The sequence below is a fragment of the Cajanus cajan genome, chromosome 3, assembly GCF_000230855.2.
Source record: "Cajanus cajan strain Asha chromosome 3, NIPB_CcT2T_4, whole genome shotgun sequence".
Lineage (NCBI taxonomy): Eukaryota > Viridiplantae > Streptophyta > Magnoliopsida > Fabales > Fabaceae > Cajanus > Cajanus cajan.
Window position 1 is genome coordinate 16891260 of NC_138519.1, and position 27237 is coordinate 16918496.

The window sequence follows — 27237 nt, forward strand, 5'->3', positions numbered from 1 at the left end:
TTTTGTGAAAAAATTTGTGACAAATTGTTCCCTCTGAAAATATTAAATTTTATTTATGAAACTTTTATATTAAAGAATTATGCATAATTAAAGAAAATATGTTAAATTTTTTTTTAAAAAAATAATAAAATTAAAAATATTTTATTTCACTAAAGGACTGAAAAAATTATGAAATTTATTTAATTAAATAAAAAATTGTCAATTTTGAACATAAGAAACTAAGACATTCATTAAAAATATTTTTAAAAAACTTGTGAAATTAAAAAAAAAATATTAATTTAATTTTGGCTTAATTACATTTTTGATCCCTCAAGTATTGTAATTGTGCAATTTTGATCCCTAAGATTTTAATTGGATAATTTTAGTCCCTAAAGAATTGTAATTGTGCAATTTTAGTCTTTTAATTTTTAATTGAACAATTTTAGTCTCTCAAAAATCATAATTGTGCAATTTGAATCTCTCCCATTAAAAATTTAATAATTTTAATATATATATATATAATAATTTAAAGTTATACCATTATTTGCTTATTTAAGTTAACATATACTATAATTTTTATTAATGTAACAAATGATATATATTTATTATTACTAAATAAATAAAATTTCTATATTATTAATAATTTAATATTGCTAATAAATTAATATCAATAATATTTTTAGTATATTTATAGATAAATTGATAATTTGATAAATATAACTTAGTATATATTAATATACTTTTACAAAAATATAAATATAGTAGATAAGATATGTATATTTAGATTTTTGTAAAAGTATATTAATATATAATAAGTTATATTTATCAAATTATTAGTTTATGTATAAATATACTAATAATATTATTGATATTAATTTATGAATAATATTATAAAAATATAATATATATATATATATATATATATATATATATATTTTATGTATTTATTAATAATAAATATATATCATTTGTGTGACACCCTCTACCCCACATACCATAACACAAATAACAAAAATTGAATAACATAATCTTTTTCATATTTGAAATGTCAAACATGTTTAATTCAAATCAAAACTCATGTATTTGTGGAATTAAATAGATATTCATACATCTCACGCAACAAGGAATACAACAGAACAATCAAAAAGCAAAATATAAACTTGCATAGTTTATTTGTTTCTCTCAGGGTTCTCTTAAGAACCCACAGAGTACTCTAATCTATACAATAAACATCTTACTCATATAATTGTCTCTTACAATTGCATTCCCTTATGGTGTGTTTGGATGAGTAATTTTACAAATTCAAGGAATTTGAAATTCTTGGTATTTGAATTACTTTGATTTCAATTTCTATCATTGTTAAAATATTTTGTTTGGATAAGTCAATTCAATTTTTTTTAAATTTTAAATTGTTAATATGGATATGATAATTTGATTCTATCATGATAAAATTGCTTTTAAAAATATATTTATATGTTGAGATTTTTAAATAAAATTTTATAAAAAAAAATGTTAACCAATTTTTAAATATTTAATAATTTTAAAAATTAATTTAGATAATATTTAATAATTTTTAAAGTATTTTTAAATTGTCAATTTTGAGCATAAGAAATTAAGACATTCATTAAAAATATTTAAAAAAAAAACTTGTGAAATTAAAAAAAAAATGAGTATTGATTTAATTTTGGCTTAATTACATTTTTGTTCCCTCAAGTAACACATGGTCGTTATGAATTCGATTAACAAGAACATGGAGAGGTTGGGAACCTTATATCGAAGATTTAATTCGAATGAAAATAGAAAGTACTACTACTGTGATGAATTGGAATGCATATTCGATAAACCCTAAACACTTTGATTTTGAAATGCAAGAATTGCTTTGCTCCATCCTCTTTCAACCGTCAATAATTTATCTGTTTTAAATTATGTCTTATTTTTATTATAAAAACCAACAAAACTGTAAAATTGGATAACCAACAAAACTATTACATGGAGGTTATTTTTTAATAAAGTGGAGACCAAAACCTTTGTATTTCTTTTATCTTTAGTTAAGTTATAAATAAGTTTAAATTGATTTTTTTTAAAAAATGAGTAAACATGATTTAGATTAAAAAAAATGACTAAACGTAATAATTTATTGTAGATTTTATTTATATTTTTTTTTTGGAAAAAACTCAAATGAAATCAAATTTCTAAATAAAATATTCAAAATAACATAAATTTAGTTATTTGAATTTTTGTAATTAAAAATCCATAAGAATTATATAAATTTCGAAATTCAAAATTAGGCTAATTTTAAAATTGAATTTATAATAAAATATGATTATATATTTAAATTTTTAAAAATGAATTTAGAAATTATTGAAACGATAATTTATATTTATGTTATTTTATATAAAAAAAATGAATTTGATAAATAGAAATATCTTAAATTTAGATTTTTAATAAGTTGAATATGTAATAACTCAAAATTGCTATGGCCGGAACGGGCCGTTTCAAAAGTGAAACGGGCCGTTCCGGAATAAGAAAAATGCCCAAAACTGGAGAATCAGAACGGCCCGTTCTCATAACCAGCAGAACGGCCCGTTCTGAAACCAGAACGACCCGTTTCGCTTCTCCAATATAGGGCATTTTTGTTATTCCGGAACGGCCCGTTTCACTTTTGAAACGGCTCGTTCCGTCTACTGTTACGGAATAAATTTAAATTCAGTATAAAAATAATAAAAAAATGATTATAAAAACTAAAATTAAATAACTTAGTTAAAAATGATTATAATTAATAATTTAATGATAAAGAAATAACTTATTTAAGATATATTATATAATAAGTTTTTATATAAAATAAATCCTCCCTTTCGTCTTCTTCACTTTTTAGAAATGTGTTGACAAGATAATGGGTAATATATTTATTTTTAGATAAAACTTAAATGCAATATTAAATGCTAGAGGGAACCGGCCAAGTTAACTATATATAGAGTATCATACAAAGAAGGAGAGTGACACTTAAGTATTCTTAATTAAGATTTATATTAAAGTTTATATGAATATTTTATTGTTGAATTTATTGTATTACCCTTTATCAAATTTTTCTGGTATTAAGTGCATTTATATATTTAGAGTTTTATAAATGTTACACTCAAAATGTGAGGAAATGTATTAAAAATTTTATATTGAATAATGATATAACTAAAATAAAGTATATATAAATAATAAAAATTCGTACATTACAAATCACTTATATATATATATATATATATATATGATTAAGAAATAACTTATTTAAGATATATTATATAATAAGTTTTTATATAATAAGATCTTAATTATAATGACATTCAATGAATTCGAATAATGATATGTTTTAAGAAATAACTTGTTTAAGATCTTATATAATAATTTTTAGAGATTTAATGAATTGAGTAAAATTTATATTAAAGATAATATATAATTAAGATTTGTAAGTTATTGATTAAATGAACATGGTGATTTAGTGAGTAAAATTATTTAAACTACTTAAAATTTTTAAGTTGAGTCTTTACAAATTTTCAAGACTATTTAGAGATTAAAATGAAGATATTGTATATGTTAGAAACTAAAATAAAATAAAAGTGTTTAGTTAGGCTAGTAAAAAAAGTAGACACTTGATACCTCTTAATTTTTAAAAGATAAATAAAAAATAAATTAAAATAATAGTTGTGAGTAATTACTTTAAAAAAATATATCAACGATTATTATTATTTTTAAAAAATTAAAGAATATAATAGATTTAACGGACCATACACGTTTTGGTGAGTGGAGAGTGGTGGAGCTGCTTGCTACATTTGCAATTAAAAGGACTATACTACATATAATTCAATTCAAATAAATAATACTTAATATACCACTTTTAAAAATATAATAAGTTTTCTTTTTATAGAAATATATTGCATTAAATAAATAAAGAAAATGAGATTTTTTTATTGCATTGAAATTTTTCTTTTAACATGAGAAGATTAAGATTAAGATTTACCATTATTAGAAGATTAAGATTTCAAAATTAAAATTAGATGAGAAGATCTCAAATTAAACATTATAATGAGATAAAATGCAATTTACCTAAGGTAAAATATATTTTTATTATCTTTTCATTTTTATTTATTATAAAATAATTAGAATATTTAATTTAACATCATTAAAAAAATAATCATTATAAAATTTTTCTTTTTTAATTTAATTATTTATTATAATACTTTTTAGTTACCGTATTTACCAAAAAATTATTTTTAATTAAAATATATTTTAGAATTTTAGTAATTTAGTTAATTCATTATCATTCACTCACTTGATTAAAAAGTGATAAAATTAATTAATTTTTAATTAATTTAATAAAATAAAAAATTTAAAATATATATTTAAAATTTGTAACAATTTTTTAAATGCAAATATTTAATTAATTAATTTTAATATATACTAAATTTAATATTAGAAAATTTATAAATATTTTAGTTATAATTTTTATTATCTTTTGATTTAATATTGGATTTCTTTTGATTATGAAATATATTTACCTGAATTTGAGTTATGATTGTTATAATCTTTTGATTTAATATTGGATTTTATTTATTATAAAACAAAATAAATAAAATCTAAAATCTAGACTCTTGATAGCTATAGCAGTGTGTATCTAGACTCTAATATATAGTATATTTCATTAAATATTTTAATTATTTAGATATTTAAACATTTTGAAATTAATTTTTAACATGATATAATATTGTTCGAAAGAAGTTTCATGAAATTCTTATCCAGCTAATTTTTAATTTTTAATTCCAATCAACAAATAATCTTCAAATCCTCCCTTTTTAGACTACACGTACAGAAAGACCCATGAATTAACTTCAGATTAGGTAGCAGTGGACCCGTCAAGTTAATTGCTTGCCTCAATTATATTTATATAAAAGTAAATATTAAATAATAAATTAAGACACAAACAGAATGAATAATGTGAGGGTCACACACAAAATGAATTCAACAAATTAGGGCTTGTCTCCCGCTCTTCTCATTTCTCTCCGCTTTTTCTCTCCCGCACAGAATGATTTGAACAAATTAGGGCTTCTCTCCCCCTCTTCTCATTTGTCGCTGCTCTTTCTTTCCCACTCGTCCCCGACCCATTGTCTCGGCCAATTTGCGTCTCCTGTGGTTGCGGGCGCCAAACCCCTCCGCTTCGGTTGAATCGATGATTCTCGTGCTTGATTGTTTGTTCTTGATTTCATGACGTGCCTTCCTGGTTTTGTTGATTTTAAATGTTGAAACTCTATGGCTGGTCTTTTTTTGGTGCAGGTTGTCTTCCAAGAATTGTCGCGAGTCGGGTGGCAGTGCTTGCCCTTAAGAATCATAAGGTTTCTATCCTTTAACTTGGTGTTTTTCTAATTATTGTATCGTTTGTCGGGAGTACCAGCCTCCGCCCCGCCCCCCTCTTTTGAACTGTTTTGTTCGAATTTGTAATTTATGTGCATAAGAGTATAACACATATGAGGAAATAAATTACACTTAGAGAATATCAGTATTCTTCTTTTCCAATTAGTTTCAGATGAGTGGAGAGTTGGAAAGATAAAGTATCATATGTATATTCAAACTTAGCATCAGCTATTTTCCTTGATTCCATCATTACTTTTGGTTCTCATCTAGTTATCTGTTTTTTGTATGTTTATTTATTTTTTGCCTTCTTCCAGGTACCCACTATGGGCCAAATGATTACAATGTTGAAAAAACATAATATGTTTGAAGTACTTTATGGCTGGCTCCTTGCCAAGGCGGGTTTCTTTTTTTGAGAATCATATGTATCATCCTTATTTGATTTTCAATTATTAATATTTTCCTTTTTCTTATTTATTAATGCTATACTTATCTTATACCTTCCTTTTTCTTTCTTAAAATTCTGACAGATTGCTAGTAAGCTTGAGGTCCTTCCTGGCTCTGTTTCGTGTGGGATATGAAGAAGCCATCAAGTATGGTGGCAGAGTAATACTTGGTGATCGCCCTGTACAGGTTGGATGAGATTTTCTTTTCAAAGCATTGGAGATATATTGGATTGTATGGAGACTCTGGTGCATGAACAAGATCGGTAAGTCCAAGCACTTAGTTTAATTTGCAGTTTCATTTATTACTTCTGTTACCCAACAACTGCTTCCCTTATCCTTTAAAGAAAGCTTTGCTTAACACTTGTCACCCCAGTAGTATGTTTCTTCTAGGAGAGGGGTCCTGGTTGGATGTTGGATATGTTTATGGTCTTTACTTCTTCATATCCTAGCCATTCTGATTATCTAAATCCAAATATCATGGAGGCTTGGACTTCTTACTCTGAGTGCATTCTTTATTTTAGAGCATATCATATGGAAAAACCTTTGAATTGATCGTACTGAGCAGATATATTTTGTTTTTGGGTTGTGGAGGGGGGATATTGGATACATTGCGCACTATCTCATTTAGGTTAGCTCGGAATTCGAAATTAGCATTCGCCCTCCTGTGCTGCTCATGTGTGCATGAATTCAATGTGCTTTAATTTGGACCCTACTTCGTTCACAGCATGGTGCGAATGTGAATGCTAAGGACAGCATGCACCAAACGGCGTTGCATTGGGCGGCGGTTCGCGGTTCAACTGCTGCTGCTGATGTGCTCCTGGAGAATGGTGCTCGAGTTGAAGCTGCTGACGTGAATGGATACCGGGCTATGATGCACGGATACGATACGCGTATCGGATACGATACGTATCCGATACGGCGATACGTCAAATTTTAAAAATATAGGATACGATACGTTTAGGATACGTATTAAAAAAAAATTAATATATATAAAATAGTAATTGCAAATAAATATTATTCAAATATCAAAATTAAGAATACATTTCTTGTTTTTAAATTTGTAAACATTACTAAAAAAACATAAATCATTTTAAATTAATTCAGTAAAATGGTAACAGACTCAAAATATTTTACTTACATTTTAATTTTTTTTAATATTATATGCACCTTTTAATTAATATTTAAATATTTAAATGATTTTAATATTATATTTTAATATTATAATTTATCATTACTGACGCAACAGTGTAAAACGTAAAGATATTTCAATACATCTAAAAAACATGGATTCAAAATAGGAGCCCCCACCCGAGAAAAGCGTAAAGCCCCCTCCCCCCCCTCTCTTCTTCTTCCTCTCTCTCCCCCCTCCAAAAAGTCGGGACTACCAAAACCAGTGCTCTATCTTACTGTGCATACATGAAGAATAACAGTGAAGAGAAAAGGAGAAAATATACTTTACCTGGGTCACTGTTGTGCAGTTATCTTCCGATCCGATCGGTGCCTAAACGCAGCAACAAATTTTATGTGGCTTTGGAATGTAAAGTATCTCCCTCTCGTGTTTTCTTGCTATTTTATAGTTGATTTTCGAATAAATTTAGAACAAATCTGGAAAATATTTTTTTCTTTTTCTTTTTTGAATAAAATCACTGTGGATACGGATGAGATACGTATCTTTCACGTATCAAAACGTATCCGTATCGGATACGAATCCGATACGGATACGGGACCAAATTTCACGTATCCGTGCTTCTTAGATACCGGGTATTGTTTAAGACTTCAAATGGATATGTTCCATCAAATTTTCAGGACCATTTGCTTGTTTTTTCTAGTTAGGGAAGTCGATTAGGTAGGCATGGGTTGGATTGTGGGTTTTAACATTTAAAAATTCTTGCTTCCAAATCCATATTCTAGTTTGGATTATTGACCGCTTTTCAATTCATGCCAACAACTTTTTTTCTAATGTTAATTGTTTACTAACCACCCGTATCCAACTCTATAGGTCTGAATGGTGACTGTGTACCCAATTTTTATTCTTTGTTTTATATCCAAATATCTGAGTATCACAACTACACCTGATTTATTGATGAAAAGTTATAGTAATTTTTTAACACACAAGTATTCATCTCGTTTTAGCGAATAAGCAATATATGTTAGGTAAAAAGAAGCAAGATAGGAGTGTAGTTTATGAAACTGGGACTTGTTTCAATATCAATGATTAGAAGATTACTTATAATGATTATAAAAAGATATCTAGATTTTAATTATCGCCAATTTAGTGTTTTTTTTCCTTTGAATAAATGTAATTTCTTATAAATTGTATTGGTATTTGGGTACAAAATAGGCAAGCATGTGGGTTGCAGTGTGAGATTGATTAACACCTGTTTCTGTATAAGGAAAACCCTGAACTTATTCTGCTTACCACCTGTTTAAATGTTTCCAGTGTTGTGCTATTTTCATAGTTAAATGGTCCCTGCAGGCAGTTCATGTTGCTGCACAATATGGACAGACAGCTTTTCTAAATCACATAGTAGTAAAGTACCATGCTGATTTTGATGTGCCTGATAATGATGGAAGGAGTCCTCTTCATTGGTATGCCATGAAACTTTTGATTGCTATGCATGGTGAAGAAACCTTATTTTGATAATTACTTGATTGTCAATGTCATGGTTCCACCATTTGTTTCTTTCCTTTGCTTTTGATGCACAGATGCACTCATAAAATTAGTTCAAATCTCTCATTTAAATACATAATGTGGATTATGCTTTGGCTAAAATGTATATTTTTTTTTCTAAACTAATTAATTTAATGGAGTATTGACCAATGGAATGTTTCCCTGCACTTCATAGAGTTTTGATGTGCTTTAGGTTTGTAAATGTATTGTTCAAATTGTTGAAGCTCACCCTAAATGGTTGTTTTTAATAGTAATGGTATGGTTGCTTATTCAGCAAACTAAATCCATTAAAGAGAATGATTTTTTTTTTCTTGGTTATTTGACTTATTTAATTCTCATGGCCAAGGCTGCATATAAGGAATTTGCCGACACTGTAACATCCCAAAATTTTATTTTTATGTATTGGGATTATTAGAAGGTTTATCATATTTTTACGTATTTTACTATTCATATATACGTATTTTACTATTTATGTATACGTATTTTACTATTCATGTATACGTATTTCTAAATAGTATTTTTTTTCAATTATTAGAATTTGAATAGGAAATGGCTGCGGTGGAATGCAGAGGCTGCGGAATTCAATTGAATTCCAATTCTATTTATTTGAATATTTTAATAAAAAGTAACTTTTAATATATAATAATGAAATAATATTATTTTAATCTATGCATAGTAACTTCATAAATTCTATAAATAGGAGTTTAAGGTTTTTGGAAATTCATAATTTTAGAGAGAAGAAATTCTAGAGAAATAAAAAGAGAGAATAAGAGAGGAGGTTCTGCTCTAATTCCGGTCCCGATTTAAGAAAAAGAGGAGGAGGTTCTGCCCAAGTTCCTATTCATCCAGGTACGGGGGAAAAGGGGATTATTTATATGTAGAGTACATGAGGGAATTGGGTAGAGGAATAATTTCTTAAAATCACGTTTAATTTATCTGAATGGAAGGCCGAGCCTCCTATTAATTTATAATTTGGAATTTATCTGAATGGAAGGCTGAGCCTCCTATTATTTTGTAATTTAAATGTTCTTGATAAAAGACTAAAATTTACATCTTTGTTATATTTTTATGATTTGGAAAATATAAATGGATTCCTAACTAGGAGGCACTGCCACCTTTACTGGAGTTAATTTATATTTTCTTTATTATTATCTATATATATATGTATTCCTAGTTTTTCACTATATTGCAAGGGTAGTACTTATAAGACTTAATCTGGTATGTATGAGTTTGAATTATCACATTGATTCCATGTTCTATGTATGATTGAGGTTGGATTGAGGGGAAAAGGTTTTGGTTAGGGTTTTCATGATTTCTTCATGATTTCCATGGATTAATGGTTAAAACTTAATTTTATTGCTTAAAATGATGTTTTTTTGATATTGTTTATGTTTTTTTTTTAATGGTTCAAATTCGTGTAATTTGGATTGGATTCATGATTGGAAGGAATTTTCAAGGTTTTCATGGGTTGCTGGTTGCAGAATGCGCTGGGCGCGCTGAGTGCAAGTCTGGGCGCTGAGCGTGAATATTTTGATTTTGAGGTCTTAATGAAAGTTGTAGCCTTGGATTTTAGCTTTCCAATGGCGTTGGAATCACCCAAAAAGGAGGTCTAGAACTCCAGATATGGATGTTTTAGTGAAGAGGGGTCAAGCTGTCAGCTTTATCTATAGCTGTTGCGGTTTTTATCATTTTTCACAAAGTAGATGATGGAATTAGGACTTGATGTCTTCATGAGAGTTATAGGAAATTTTCTTATCTTTCATATGAAATAAGGATGAGCATGGTAGGAGTAGTATAACCCCTGATACGCTGTTTATAGTTTATACTAATTATTCTATTGATTATTATATTAGTTATTGTTACGTTATTTGATGGATGATATTGATGTGAGTTTGAATTATGAGTTGAGATATTGTATGATTATGATTGTGATGTCTCACATTGATGACTAGGATGGCACGACCCCTGGGTAAGTGGTGCTATAGGGAAGGCGTGACCCTAGTATGATGTGGGATGAGTAGGACAGTTAACACCACCACTTATGTCGCTTATGGCAGCCCTGGCATAGGGTTAATTGCAAGAAATTGTATTGATTGTAATGTGATTGTGTTTCCTCACACCAAAATGGCGAGGGACGGCACGGCCCCTGGGTAAGTGATGCTACAGGGAGGGCGTGACCCCTGGTCTGGTGTGGGTTGAGTGAGGCAATTAACTTGTATCACTTGTGTCAGATGTGGCGAGGCCTTGGCATAGTGTTAATTGTTGGATTGGCACGAATGTTGTATGTGAATATGATGAGTAATTGATATATATATATATATATATACACTATATAATGAGTTATGATAAAATTATACTGTGATATGATTGAATGTATTTTGCATATAGATAATTTTTCTTTTCTCACCGTATAAATTGTTGATATTTTAGGTGGAGAGGATCCAACTGCAAGTGGTATATAGAATGCCATCCGTTAATTTGGGAAATGCTCTGATAGTGTGACATCGGGGCAAGAGGATCTCTAGGATAGAATATTTGGTATTGTAATAAATGTTATTTTCTTTGAAAAATGTGTAAACTCTTGAATTTTATCTTTCAAGTTTTATTTTTCAGTCAGAACAGTTATGAAGTATTATGTGAACCCTTTTACCAACTTAAAAAGTTTATTTTCCTTAATTTTTTTTTTTATTATATTTCGATATATGTATTGGGGTAGTAAGGGTGTCACAGTGTCTAAACTCATTGAATTCCAGGACTTGAACAACTTTGAGAGTGATCCTGAAGAGTTTGCCAGAATCTTCTACAAGGACATGGGCATTGAAGATCCTGAGGTTGGAGTAAGTATATCCAATTATCACTAGTAACAAGTTAAAATAAAACTGGATATTTTGGAGCCGTGTCAAACTCCCTGCTCCCCAAGAAGAATTGATGACTGAAATTTTAACTTTTGCCAACTTTATGCTATTTTCCATGATCTTTCTTCTCAGGAACATAATAGGATTTAACATGTGGCAACTTTATGCTCGTTTGTATGATGACAAACTTATGTTGGTAATGGCATTTTGGTTGGGTTATAATAAGATACAATTTTTTGTGCTAAAGTAGAAATTAAATTCTTGTTTTTATCCATGAAAGTTTCTCTCCCTCTCTCTCTTCTTAACATGCCCAAGCACAAGCACACAGACATGCTTGAACAATAAAACAGACTAAACTGTAAAATGCTTCTTTTAAGTTGCAGCCAGCTATTGGCTTTGCTATCAGAGAGCAACTTTATGAGGTAATTCATTTTATTGGTGTATCATATTCAGGAATTATAAATGGTACAGTTACAATAATATTTGTTTTTCAATTTCAGATTGTAATTCAAAGTGTGGTTTTAGCAAGAGAAAACAGAATGAGCAAGAAGGGTCGTCGAGAGGCTGAATATACTGAAAGTTCAATCATGTTCTAAACATGTGTAGCGGAAATAAAAAGATCTACTTTATGCTAAAACCACACATGATAATTAATAGGATATTTATGAAAGCCAATAAAGTTTACCCGGTTGAAGTCTGAAATTTAAAAAATTTCCTTCAAAACTATGAAGGTCCCACGTGTATCCACATCGAGACTAATCTTTGCTTGTCAACCTCTTGACTGAGCAATTTTCCAGCACAGGATATAAGAGAGAAAAGAACTAATTTTCTTATGGTTTCTCTGTGTGTGTTTCTCCACAGTGGAGCTGTATATTTATAAATATGTAAACATATCTATTCACTTAGCAACAGCCTCCATATCCTATCTTCTAAAAATTAGGAATTATCAAATATCCAAAAGAAATTAGCTTTTATCTTTTCTTATCAAAACCACTTTTGACTAGGTCAAAATTCAAATTGAATCTTTCAATTTGAAATTGAAAAACTGACGTTCTTTTCTATCTTAATAGAAACAAATACTATTTATATTTTGATGCTAGTCAAAATTAAATAAATAATATTTTATTTATAAGAAAAATAATTATTTGGTAAAATCAAATTCTTTAATTTAATTATCAAATAATAAATTTTCTTGAGCAAAGATTAGAACACTCGTTAGTGTGTGACCCTGTAGGTTCAAAACTAAACCGGTAGTAAATTAAATACATTAATTTACTAATCAAGGTTTGCGTCTAGCAACACTCCTTAACGTCCGGATAGTATGAAATAATATTTTCAAGAACCTTTTAGAAGATTAACATAAAATTTCCTTTATAGAGTCTGTTCAATAGTCATATCCCTATATGCACTATTTATATGAGTAATTTAATAAATGAGATTTATTAATTTCTATCCAATAAAGACTATTACACATATATTGATCTATGTGGATTAATGATGTCCTATCTTCAATAATCCTACGATCAAGAACAATTTAGATTAAAATTAAAAAGAACTTGTTTTTCTCATTATTATAATCTCTATTATAAAAAAAGAAGTCTTTAATTTTAATCAAGGAATTTATCATATTAATTATTTCTCATAATCAATAAACATGAAAATAAAGTATAATCTTATTAATGCATATAAGATAAATTGGATCTTGGGCATACATCTTATTCTCAACATATACTCCTGTCAGGTTGTTTTTTATACATTTATGTCATGGTTCGCGTGGTGTGATAAATGCAATGTTATTAAATTCCATGTGAATATGTACGTTCCTAATCCGCTTTATTGTCAATGATATATTAACAGTAAAGGAGGCGCTGTAGCAGTGGACTTGGTTAAGTTATTTAGTCCAAAATCTAGTGTGGTCCGGTAAGTCTGTTTCATAAAATTTGAACACTCCTTTTTGCTCAAATTCAATAATTTAGTTCGGAACATTTATCATTGTCCAATCATCTTAGAGTACTGCTTAGTCATCGTGCCTTCGTAGCCCATGAAATTAAGTAATTCATATTTATTAGAATTCAGCTAGGAAAAGTGGATAAACGGTGACATAATATGACATTTTTTACCAGTTATTCACAAATTGAATCCTACTATTCAATTTGATTCGGCTACCTATCAATTTGTATCATAAGATGAATTTCAAATGACTTCGAATTTTATGGTACATGAATGAATAGGTGCAATTTCATATTATCGATATTAGTCACATGATTCAATGATTTGCAATTTTTTATTTTACAAATTTAAATGCTCAATTCCCAAATTTCAGATGTCAATTTCCCAACTGCTAACAAATTTAAATGTTTTTCCTCAATCCTTAATAACTATCACCCAACTAATTCTGTGACTTCCTCTATCCTATAGAACAAGGTTTCTTTGGGCCAGGAACTAATTTGCAAGTTTTGTATTAACATCCCTGTTTAGATTATGTCACAGGCTTGGCTTATTTTTCTTGAATATAACAGGAAAAGAAAGGAGTGGGACGTATATGAACCTATTGTGGACCTACTATCCAACGAGGAAGTGCATGCCCTTGAAGCAAAAGAAGAGAGAAATTTCATATGAATTCTCACCATGGTCAGCCCCGCCTTATTGGAAAGGTATAGTTCAATGACAGCATGTATCCGAGGGTTAGAGTTCGAAATTCTTTATTACATACAAGCTGTTTTGTAGGACTGGGAATCAATGATTCAGAATATTGTTATCGCTTGCTTTTAATGGTTGTAGAGTTTCTTATTTGTTCTCTGTGCCCCCAACAAAAGAAAAAAATATAGCATCATATTTGCATAATTTTCTGTAAAACTTAGATGTAGCAAGCAACAACAATCAGCCACTTCCCACTGAGTTAGAAATTTCAAAGAATATGATGTTTGGTTATGTCTATATGGGTAGTGCGTACAAGCTTAATACCTCCCTTCTTGGGCATAAAACGTAAGTTTATAGTTTTACTCATTTTGTAGTTTAGGATGCATAATAATTTGTAAGTTACTTTGATTACATATATGGTTGACATTTACCAACTCTTATCATTTGTATGTAATTTGATATATTAAAAACATATGAATTATCTAGTATTTTATTAATTTACAGGTTTTGTGCAGGGATCCTCCTAAAATAAGTCAAATATTTTAAAAAAAAAGTTAACTACTTTTAACATCGATCATGGCATGACCGATGTTAAAAGTTAGACTTTTAATATTGGTCAGTCTTAACTGATTTTAAAAGTGGGACTTTTAACATCGGTCAACGACCAATGTTAAAAGTCTCACTTTTTAAAATTGGCTCTTTTAAAATCGGTCGTAGAACCGATTTTAAAAGTCAAAAATGACTGATTTTAAAAGTGTTTTTTCCACTAGTGTAAATAAAAACAAATGTTAGCCAATATATATAGTTATAGTTTTAAAACATAATGAATAATTTTAGTTACCCTTGTAATTGACATTTAATTTCGTGGCTTGGTTTTCGATGTAGTGAACAAAACCACACCATGGTGTTTCCTTAGGAATGATTACCATTAACTGCCAATGGGACCTACATTGTATGACAAACAAATTAGTTATAAAATTACCATGATTAAAAATTAATTAAAAAACTAACCCGTCAATGTATGGAGCAATGTATATATCTCTTCCTGATTCACTCATCCATGTTTGCATATATTGTTGGATATGGACCTGAGTGTTTCCTGATTTTTGGATGGATTGAGGCTCAATAAATCTATATACTTGTGCTTGTGCTTGCTCCACACTCAATTTGTCCATGTACCTAACACAAATAATTATTATAAGTTAAATGTAACTATTGTAATTTTAGACTCATAAAAGAAAATATCACTTACATGGCCCACAACTGTATGATAGATATATTATGGAGTTTCCCCGAACAATCTCTAATGTGTTGGACAGGGATATGTATAGTGGAACATCAGAGCTATCAACTCCAAAAACTCTAATGTCCCACAACAATTGAATTGGTTTCTTCTTCAATCGTGGTAATATGGTTAGAAGCCTAGATATGGGACCATCCTCAGCTTCTGCGATATCAGCATCATCAACAATAGGTTCTCTCATGACCTCCTTACCACGATTGATAAAATCCTAAAGAAAGAATCAAGATTAGTTAAACAATAATAGAATTATAAGAATATAAAAGAGCAATAATAGAATTACCTTTGCCCGTGTTGAAAGCGGCATAACTAAACATTTTGGCCAAGCTAAGAATGTGCCGGTTGCCTGCCCCACTAGTTGAACCTCTGTATTGGGCAAAGGCACTGGAGTAGTAACATCTTGAACTTGGTCAATCACAACCCGTGTCCACTCTGGCTGTAGAGGGACACCATGGATGGTTAAGCCACCCTCAAATACTCGACTAATAGCCACTAACCATGGGAGGTTATCCTCAACATATAACTCACACTAGTTTGGTACATCAGTGTGAGTCTATTCCCTTGAGGGATCTGGAGCAACACAACTCCCTTTAGTGCTGACTCGAACACCATCATGAGGAACTGTAGTCTGTTGCTGAGAACGATCCAAAAACTCAAACTTCTATTCAAACTCTTCTCGAATGTTCTTCAATTTCTCTTCAAACTGCATCTCCATTCTCTGCATAGCCTCCTAACTGCAAGAGCCAACAATACTGCTCCTCGATGGTGGTGAACCAATGTAATATCGGTGACTCCAAGAACCACCAATACCACGCACACTCCCTGCGTGCTCTGGCCTTCCTATGGCCGTTGTGAGTATATCATCCCAATCATGGGGAACAAATAAGCCCTGGGTGGTCAGCTCAACTAAACCCTCCTGCAACATATTAACAATAAGTATACCCTAAACTACACTTATGAGTTGAATGAGTTGAAATGAAGAGTCTTAGTTTGTATATTTTTACTTACTATTTTATCAGAAATGACCCTTGCAGACTCAGAAGTCATTTGCCCATCTGATTTTGTTCGAGCTGCTATCCACATCACATAGCGGGGAGGTGACTCCACACGGTCAGTAGACTCAACCCCTGATGCCTCTGCCCTAGCCTTCATCATTTTCTTTTTTTTAATTCATATCCCCCTCTTGACAATAGATGGGGTGCATCATTCTTGCTCTGTCATTCTTGGGCAGCTACTCTTTTGGCCTGCAATAATACAAATAAGAAAATGAGATTAATTAAAATATACCTTAAGTATTTGTGTCAATGTAAGAATTATCAATAACTAACCTGCCAAGAAGGGTCCAATCGAGTGGCACAAAATTGCATCCACTCCTCATCAGTAATCTGGTACTACAGGGAGTCTCATTTTGTCGCTCTCCAAATACATACTCCCGTGTCAAGAAAGTCTTGAAGTCTCTCCACCTGGTGGCAAAGGCAGATAACATCTTCCTCCTCATGAGCTCGGTGTTGGGAATATCAAAATTTTGCTACCAAAATAACAACAAATAATAAATAACATATTTAAGTTATATAATATTGAAGGCATGTGCAAGTATATATCTGAATATCCTGCCACATGAGATTCTTGTCAGCCTCCTCAACATCATCTCATGATGTAATGATAATAGAAACATGACGTCGAGCTAGGACTCCCAAATAGCTCCTAAACTTTGCAGCATTTGGGCTTGACGCCTTGCTAGAACGAGGATCCACCTCAACCAGTGTCCTCTCCTTCGCAATGCGTCTAACTGTCAACCCAGACAATCGAGTGGCAGATCTCCCTTCCCTCTTTCCACTACCAGACCCCGAATCTGCCATAATCCTAAAAAAATTAAACTAAATTAAATTCTCCTTCTTTAATGCATCTGGAACGGTCCATTCTACAACCAGAATGGGCCGTTCCAGATTAACAATTAACAAACATTAAATTCAAGTAGAATGGCCCGTTCTGGTTGTAGAATGGGCCGTTCCAGATGAACAATTAACGCAAAAGCTAAATGTAAGTCACGATTATTGAAACTAACCTCAAACGTCCAACCCTTGTAGACACCCAATTTCGTCTGGGGGCACACAAACAAGGAAATTTTTTCGTAGATAACGTTTAATTATCTACGAAATATTATCTACGGAATTTATTCCGTAGATAATGTTCAGTTATCTATGGAAATTTCCGTAGATAAATTCTGTAGGTAAAACATATTTTTATTATCTTTTCATTTTTATTTATTAGAAAATAATTAGAATATTTAATTTAACATCATTAAAAAAATAATCATTATAAAATTTATTCTTTTTTAGTATAATTATTTATTATAATACTTTTTAGTTACTGTATTGACCAAAAAATTATTTTTAATTAAAAATGTATTTTAGAATTTGTTAATTCATTATCATTCACTCACTTTATTAAAAAGTGATAAAATATAATTAATTTTTAATAAATTTAATAAAATAAAAACTTTAAAATATATATCTAAAATCTGTAACAATTTCTTAAATACAAATATTTAATTAATTAATTTTAATATATACTAAATTTAATATTAGAAAATTTATAAATATTTTAGTTATAATTTTTATTATCTTTTGATTTAATATTGGATTTCTTTTGATTATGAAAGATAGTAAATAAAATCTAAAATGTGTATGAGTTTGTTTGATAAAAATGTTTAATTAATTTTAATATATAATAAATTTAATATCAAAATATTTACCTGGATTTGAGTTATGATTTTTATAATCTTTTGATTTAATATTGGATTTTATTTATTATAAAACATAATAAATAAAATCTAAAATCTGTAGGAATTTCTTTGATATAAATATGTAATTAATTTTAACATATAATAAATTTAATATCAGAATATTTATTATAATTTTAATTATGATTTATATAATCTTTTGATTAAATATTAAATTTCTTTTGATTATAATATTTTCATTTTAATTTATTATAAAATTAATTAGAATATTTAATTTAGCATTATGAAAAAAAATAACCATTATAAGATTTAATTTATTTAATTTCATTATTTATTATGATACTTTTTAGTCACTATATTGACCAAAAAATTATTTTTAATAAAAATATATTTTAAAATTTTAATTAATTCATTATCATTCACTCACTTTATTAAAAAGTGATAAAATATAATTAATTTTCAATTAATTTAATAAAATAAAAACTTTAAAATATATGTCTAAAATCTGTAATAATTTCTTAAATTCAAATATTTAATTAATTTTAATATATACTAAATTTAATATTATAAAATTTATTATGATTTAATATCAATAATAACATGTTTTATTCAAATTAAATTTTAAAATAAATGTTTATTTATTTATTTATTTTAAATAAACTGAGCAGAAACTAAAATTAAAAAAAATGCTCATAAAGAATTAATTTATTTTTATTTTTATAACTTAGTCTTGTGATACACAAAATTTGTTTTGAACCTTCCTCTTGCCCTAGCAGACCTCCTTCTCTTCTCTGTTAAACGGTTCAAACACTCCCTCGCCGGCCACCACACCTCCTTCTCCATTAAACCTTTCCAACAGTCCCTTGCCGGCCACCACACCTCCTTTTGTGTTAAACCATTCCAACAGTCCCTCGCCGGCCACCACACCTCCAGCTGTGTTAAATCATTCCAACAGTCCCTCGCCGGCCACCAACCTCCTTCTATTAGGTATTTTATGGCTTCTCTGCTCTGTTTCTCACTTTCTTTCTTGCAATTCCTCAGTTTTTATACTTTTATTTATTTAAGCTTTCATTATGCTCTGTAAAAATAAGCTTCGTTCAACATTTGTAAAAATACCAGTTGCAGTGACCTTGCTATTCTCTCGTAGATCACCGATTATTTTGACATTTATTACTTTAGGGGGTGCTGAAAATGAAACAAGCATCATAGCCGAACATTTCTTGGTTACGGGAAAACAGGGATTCCGCGTCTGTATTCTCTTTTTTGCACTTTACTAAAGGGCATGGAAGCATCAAGTTAAAATATAAATTCCTTTATTCTAGACTTTTGATTTGTGCTTTTGCAAATTAGAATTGCATTTTTTACAGTGCTTTGGGGATGCTTCCTGCTTTTGTTTTGTTTAAAAATTTTATTTTTTTCCATCCCTCATTGCACTTACTAAGCTCTTTACTCTTGTTTCATTGTGGAAAATCTATGCAGAAGCTTTTTGTTAGTGTCAGCAGGTACATCTGAGTATACCTTGACCAAAGAGGACGTTGGTTGTTGTTTGGCTTTTGTGTACATTCCCATTAATTTTGAAGGATTAGCATCCAGACTTCCATCAGTGTATCTTTTCCAAATACTTGTGACTTGTTTCTGTAATATATTCATTTGTATCTTTCAGGTCAGGAAGGAAAATCTATGTCAGTAATGTCTCCTGTTGTGAAACAAGGTACCTTGATGAGTATTAGCAATATCTTCTGTTCTTTGGTTCTGTTTTCTGTCAGTTCCATTATCTAATATTTTACTAGTATCTAGTGCCATTTTTTTGTATGTGGCACCGGCATATTTTTATCATTATAATCTTTGAATGGTATTTGTTTTTGTCACATACCAATTTCTCATTCTTAGAGGTATAAGCCCATTCCTAAGCCTCCACCAAACAACCAAAGCTTTAAAGATAATTGACCTTTGACATTGTATGAAAGCTTGTCTACAGTTGTCAGGAGTTTGATCTTTGTAACACCCCAATTTCTTTAAAAGGATATTTTTATTAGTAATGGCATTTTCGTAATTATTGATGGCATTTTCGTAATTTTAATAAAGGGACAAGGGTATTTCTGGGTATCGGAACGGGCCGTTCCAAATGCAGAACGGGCCGTTCCAAAAGAGCGAATATGCTATTTTTTTCAAGTTCCAGAACGGGCCTGGAACGGGCCGTTCTGGATGGAGAACGGCCGTTCCAATTGGAGAACGGGCCGTTCTAGTATAGAGAACGGGCCGTTCTAGAAACAGAACGGGTCGTTCTGCTTAGTCTCGGAACGGGCCGTTCCGGTTTTGGAACGGGCCGTTCCAGTTGAGAAATTTGCCCACGTTTGAAGGATCCGGAACGGGCCGTTCCGAAATTAGTACGGCCGTTCCGGTTGCGCCAGGAGGCCTATAAATAGGGGCAGGGGGTGAAAATTTGGTACAGAGGAGAAGAAGTGAAAATTTTAGAGAGAGAAAGAAAAGAGAAAGAGAGAGAGAGAAAAGAGAGAGAGAAAGAAAGAAAGAAAGAGAGAGAGAGAGGGAAAGAAAAAGAGGGGATCCAGAGGACCAAGTTCCAACTCCGCCTATCCAGGTAAGGGGGGAGTGAGAACCTCGCTCAGGGGTGTGGGGATAATTGTTGGATAGTTGTTTGTCGGATTGGCCCCCAATCCCTTACCGTTGTTATGTCCAATTTTCTATTTACTCTACTTTGTTTTTGTTGAAGGTGTCGTTGTTCTGTTTGATTTTCTATTTACTCTACTTTATTTTTGTTGAAGGTGCCGTTGTTCTGTTTGATTTTCTATTTACTCTACTTTGTTTTTGTTGAAGGTGCCGTTGTTCTGTCCGATTTTCTATTTATTCTACTTTGTTCTTTGTTGAAAGTAATAAATGAACATGAAATTAATGTTAATAATAAATGGATTTTAATATGAAAAAGAATGCTCTCTGGATCTCTGTGAATTCCTATGCGAACCTTATGAGGAGTATTTATGACACGACCTTGTGAAATATGGACAAATGACATGAGACATATGAATGGACTATTGAGACATGTGATTATGAGACTATGACAAATGAGGACATGATGTACTAAATGAAATTATGTAACAAGTTAAATATTGAGTCAATGAGATTATGATGGTATGACATGCATCATACGCATATATTATTCCAGGTGTGCCGCTGAGGCCGCATACCAGTGATGTAACTTGCTAACGAGGTGTACCTTGGGGTCACCAGTGATGTAACATGCTAACAAGGTGTACCTTAGGGTCACCAGTGATGTAACTTGTAACCAGGTGTACCTTAGGGTCACCAGTGATGTAACCAGGTGTACCTTAGGGTCACTAGTGATGTAACCAGGTGTACCTTTGGGTCACCAGTGATGATATGTGAAACTTCCGTATGGCGCCACATGCATGCATTTATGAGATGAGTCCATGACATCATTGCATGATAAATAAATGTATTTGTAATATTGATGATGTATGTGTATTGTTTACATGTGACTTATATTTGTTGTGTGTGTGTGGGTGCTATCTAACCTTTATTCTTCACCTGAAACTGAGTGAGATGTTTCTCACTCCCTTGTTGTTTTTGTATATGTTTTAAATTATGTTGCAGATGATCAGCATCATGGGGATGTTGGTGATGAGGCTTAAGGCTTCAGTGGGGCATGCTCTGATAGGATGTGACGTCGGGCATAGCTAGGTTTATTTTGGATGTTATTATATTAAAAAGCTTTAATTTTCTCTTCTTATGTAATTTTGAACGTTCTTGAGAAAAGACCAAAATGTACATCTTTATTATACTATTTTATTATATGATTTCAAAGTTATAAATTAATTCCTAACTAGGAGGCTCTGCCACCTTTGCTGGAATTAATCTATATTTTCCTTTATATGATTTCTTGAATCTTAATACTTATATGTTGACTTTTTATGATTGATGAGTTACGAATGTGAATCTTCTACCTTATAATATTTGAAACAATTGTTTTATACATGAAAGATGTTATTAAACTATGAAAGATTTTATTTACCCAAAAAGAAAAAAAAAGAAATTTTTCTTATTATTTAATTGTGAATTGATGATGGGGTATAGGGTGTCACATTTAGTGGTATCAAAGCAGATCGATCTAATCGGCCGTGACTTATCGAGATTCTGTTGTGTACTCTGACATTGTTTTGTTTGTTGTATACTTTGGTGATGGTTTGCTTTGATGATGTTTTGCTTTGATAATGATGATGATGATGTTCTCCTTGTGTTGATATTGTAAAGTTTGATATTGTTAAGTTATTTTTTTTTTTTAATTAGAGGAATGATAGTCATGATAGTGTCAGCTAATACCATTATGACCTTTCTTCTTCATTCTTATGATTGCTTAATTGTTTGATACTTACGTAAGAAGTGGTGGTTGAGTAATATCGCTTGTGTTGCAAGCATATGTGCGAGTAGTGGTAGACGAAATATGTTGTTAATATTGTGGGAACTATTGAGGCCTTAGATTTGGGTAAGACATTGATTTATTTTAAAGTGTATTAAGAATTTATGATTGGTGAAATTTTTGAAAGCTATAGTTGTAGCAATTGAATCCAAAGATGAGGTATGTTGAGAATTGTAGTTTTGGTATTCTTAAGGAGAGATTGAAGTGTTGATGATTTTTAGAGTTTGATGGTTGCATGAAAATTTTATTTTCTAAGCCTTTTGTACTGAATAGGTGAGTTATTTGGTTTAGATTTGTAGTGGGAAACTTTGATATGAATTTCAGGTGGAAAGGAGTTTGGAAGGATTAAGGTATTTTGTGGCATAGATGCTGATGCGTTAGTGTGTAGAGAATGTTTGCACTCCCGTTACAGCAACTTTGGTGATCAAAGGTCTAGTGGTAAGCATTGAATATATCTATGGTGATTTTTGAATTTTTAGCTAAGAAAATGATTTTTTTAAAATCTCATGTCTCACTAAGAGTTGTAGCCTATTCACTTAGTGATAGGTTGATATCACGTGGATGAGTAGAACTCTTTATGTGTTGTTTTCTTTGATAGTTGTTAAAAATAGAAGTTAGTCTGTATAATAATGTTTTCGGGTTAGTAGGCAATGCAAGGATAAGAATTGACATGTTTTGAGGTGTTTTCGTGTAGATTGAGAGGTTGTTTAAGGTTATATGATGCTATGTGGTAAAGTTTGTTCATGTACATGCTTATGGATGATATATATGAAGGTTTAAAGTAGGCATTCTAATATGACTTGATGTGCATGTATGTCGATATGTGAATAGAAGACCTTAGGGATCAAATGGTGAATGTTGTATGGTTAGTGATATTGATCTTAGGATGTGATATGATCATATTGTAGTTGAAGGTGAAGATATATCCAAGACGGTTGTATGTTAAGTTTTCTAGTCCCTGTAAATTTCAGTTAAGGTGAACATGAATCTGTCTTAGGTAGAAGTTATGTTTAAGCAGAGAGATATCTAAGCAAGTTAGCGAGAATAAAAGTTTTATGAGGCTTACTATTGGTGATTTATTGAAAGAATTTCTAGGATAGCATTGCCCTTGACTACATTCACTATGAGGGGTATTGTCTTTATGTGAGATAGTAAGTATAAGAGTAGTTCTGACTCTTATGGCAAGATTGACTAGTGATAATATTACCTGACTCTAGTAAGTCTTATGTGGGATATAGTGATGACTTTGAAGATAGGTTTGGGTGGATTATTGATGCAAAGGTAGTAACTTATGTTTTTAAGCATCTAGAAAATGGAAAATTCATGAGAGAAATTACCTTGAATTAGAAGTTGTAATAGTTACGCTTGAGATTTTAGAAACATTATTGAGATATTTAGTGATTATAAGGATCTTAAATATCTGTTTGATCCGAAGGAATTGAATATGAGATAGAAGAGATAGTTGGAAATTGTAAGGATTAAGATTTTAATCTTAGTTGTTATCTGGGTAAACCTATAGCAGTCGATGCTTTGAATAGGAAATATCTATATTTATCTTTCTTTATGGTCAAAGAGATATATCTTTTGGCTCAAGTTAGGAATTTAAGTTTGATTTGTGAAATTACTCCTAGTAGTAAGGGACTATGTATGACTTGATTAACGAATGGATTATTCAAAGGATATTGAATAAGCATATTAGTCGATTCATTTTGGTGGCCAGGTATGAGATTATAGGACAAGGTAGTGAATAAGAGTTTTCTTGGAGTATAAATAAAGTGGTAAGACTTGAAGACCGAGTATGAGTACATAGTGAACTTACAATTAGGTGCCTAATCATTGGAGAAGATTATACAAGTTAAACTAATATGGTGACAAATGTCCTGAGTAGGATGAGCATTTATCTATCATTTTGATGATATAAGGGTTGAGTTTGATTGAGTAGATTAGAAACTTAAGCATGATGTGTGAGCTCACCCTTAGGAACATTGAATTGAATATGTTGAAAGGATTAATAATGAGATTAGAAGACTCAGGAGTTAGATTCTTTCTTAGTGACCCAAGTGAAAAAGATTGGTAGGAATATAAATAGCCTTTTACAAGTGGAAGTTGATGGTGTTTCGGGATACAAGGATATAATCTATGTGCCTAGTAAACCCAAATTAAGGAAGATGATCTTAGAGAAAGGACATAAGAATATTTTTAGCATTTATTTAAGAGTTACTGAAATGTATCAGAGTGGCGCAGCGGAAACATGATGGTCTAAAGAGAAGTAGAGAAGTTGAATCAAGGTGTAGAAAGTAAGTTTAAATTTGGAGTGGATGGAGTGTTGAGATTTAAGGATGGGTTGTATATTCCAAATGTGCCAGAACTTAAGAGAGCAATCTTGGAAGAAGGTCATAAGAGCAGTCTTAGTATTCATCTAGGAGTTACTAAGATGTATCAATATCTTAAGAAGATGTTTTGGTGGCCTAAGATGACGGAGGAAGTGGAGGAATTTGTGTATGCTTTCTTAGTATGTTAGAAAGCTAAGGTAGAACACCAAAAACTTTCAGATTTAATACAACCTTTAGACGTTCTAATTTGAAAATAAGATTCTGTATCTATGGATTTAGTTGTAGTTATGTATGATATTCTTAAGAAATTTGATCTTATTTGGATTAATGGATAGGCTTACCAGGTCTGCTCACCTTGAACTTATTAACATTAGACATCTCTTGGAGAGATTGATAGAGTTGTACATCAATAAGGAAATTTTGAAGAAAGTGCTACATGGGAGTTAGAAAGCAAGATGCGAGAAACTTATCTACTTTTGTTTTCAGGTAAATTTCGGGGACGAAATTTCTAAAAGGAGGGGAGAATTGTAACACCCCAATTTCCTTAAAAGGATATTTTTATTAGTAATGGCATTTTCGTAATTATTGATGGCATTTTTGTAATTTTAATAAAGGGACAAGGGTATTTCTGGGTATCGGAACGGGCCGTTCCAAATGCAGAACGGGCCGTTCCAAAAGAGAGAATATGCTGTTTTTTTCAAGTTCCAGAACGGGCCTGGAACGGGCTGTTCTGGATGGAGAACGGCCGTTCCAATTGGAGAACGGGCCGTTCTAGAAACAGAACGGGCCGTTCTGCTGAGTCTCGGAACGGGCCGTTCCGGTTTTGGAACGGGCCGTTCCAGTTGAGAAATTTGCCCACGTTTGAAGGATCCGGAACGGGCCGTTCCGAAATCAGTACGGCCGTTCCGGTTGCGCCAGGAGGCCTATAAATAGGGGCAGGGGGTGAAAATTTTGTACAGAGGAGAAGAAGTGAAAATTTTAGAGAGAGAAAGAAAAGAGAAAGAGAGAGAGAGAGAAGAGAGAGAGAGAGAAAGAAAGAAAGAGAGAGAGAGGGAAAGAAAAAGAGGGGATCCAGAGGAGGAGACCCTGCCCAAGTTCCAACTCCGCCTATCCAGGTAAGGGGGGAGTGAGAACCTCGCTCAGGGGTGTGGGGATAATTGTTGGATAGTTGTTTGTCGGATTGGCCCCCAATCCCTTACCGTTGTTATGTCCAATTTTCTATTTACTCTACTTTGTTTTTGTTGAAGGTGTCGTTGTTCTGTTTGATTTTCTATTTACTCTACTTTATTTTTGTTGAAGGTGCCGTTGTTCTATTTGATTTTCTATTTACTCTACTTTGTTTTTGTTGAAGGTGCCGTTGTTCTGTCCGATTTTCTATTTATTCTACTTTGTTCTTTGTTGAAAGTAATAAATGAACATGAAATTAATGTTAATAATAAATGGATTTTAATATGAAAAAGAATGCTCTCTGGATCTCTGTGAATTCCTATGCGAACCTTATGAGGAGTATTTATGACACGACCTTGTGAAATATGGACAAATGACATGAGACATATGAATGGACTATTGAGACATGTGATTATGAGACTATGACAAATGAGGACATGATGTACTAAATGAAATTATGTAACAAGTTAAATATTGAGTCAATGAGATTATGATGGTATGACATGCATCATACGCATATATTATTCCAGGTGTGCCGCTGAGGCCGCATACCAGTGATGTAACTTGCTAACGAGGTGTACCTTGGGGTCACCAGTGATGTAACATGCTAACAAGGTGTACCTTAGGGTCACCAGTGATGTAACTTGTAACCAGGTGTACCTTAGGGTCACCAGTGATGTAACCAGGTGTACCTTAGGGTCACTAGTGATGTAACCAGGTGTACCTTTGGGTCACCAGTGATGATATGTGAAACTTCCGTATGGCGCCACATGCATGCATTTATGAGATGAGTCCATGACATCATTGCATGATAAATAAATGTATTTGTAATATTGATGATGTATGTGTATTGTTTACATGTGACTTATATTTGTTGTGTGTGTGTGGGTGCTATCTAACCTTTATTCTTCACCTGAAACTGAGTGAGATGTTTCTCACTCCCTTGTTGTTTTTGTATATGTTTTAAATTATGTTGCAGATGATCAGCATCATGGGGATGTTGGTGATGAGGCTTAAGGCTTCAGTGGGGCATGCTCTGATAGGATGTGACGTCGGGCATAGCTAGGTTTATTTTGGATGTTATTATATTAAAAAGCTTTAATTTTCTCTTCTTATGTAATTTTGAACGTTCTTGAGAAAAGACCAAAATGTACATCTTTATTATACTATTTTATTATATGATTTCAAAGTTATAAATTAATTCCTAACTAGGAGGCTCTGCCACCTTTGCTGGAATTAATCTATATTTTCCTTTA

General features: G+C 31.2%; 1 long non-coding RNA gene across 9 annotated transcripts; it reads left to right on the plus strand.

Annotated features, from left to right (window-relative positions):
* The first annotated feature begins 4932 nt into the window (after nucleotides 1-4932).
* LOC145955612 (uncharacterized) lies at nucleotides 4933-27237 on the plus strand. 9 transcript variants are annotated; one of them, XR_014432274.1, is made up of 10 exons: nucleotides 4933-5357; nucleotides 5691-5771; nucleotides 5904-6082; nucleotides 8296-8408; nucleotides 10921-11028; nucleotides 11244-11327; nucleotides 13203-13265; nucleotides 13865-13999; nucleotides 19692-19739; nucleotides 21659-27237. It is a non-coding gene; the product is annotated as an uncharacterized LOC145955612 (long non-coding RNA). The 9 variants fall into 9 exon arrangements; XR_014432273.1 differs by lacking the exons at nucleotides 19692-19739; nucleotides 21659-27237 and having other exon boundaries at nucleotides 4934-5357; nucleotides 13865-14137; XR_014432277.1 differs by lacking the exons at nucleotides 13203-13265; nucleotides 13865-13999; nucleotides 19692-19739; nucleotides 21659-27237 and adding an exon at nucleotides 9191-9339 and having other exon boundaries at nucleotides 11244-12254.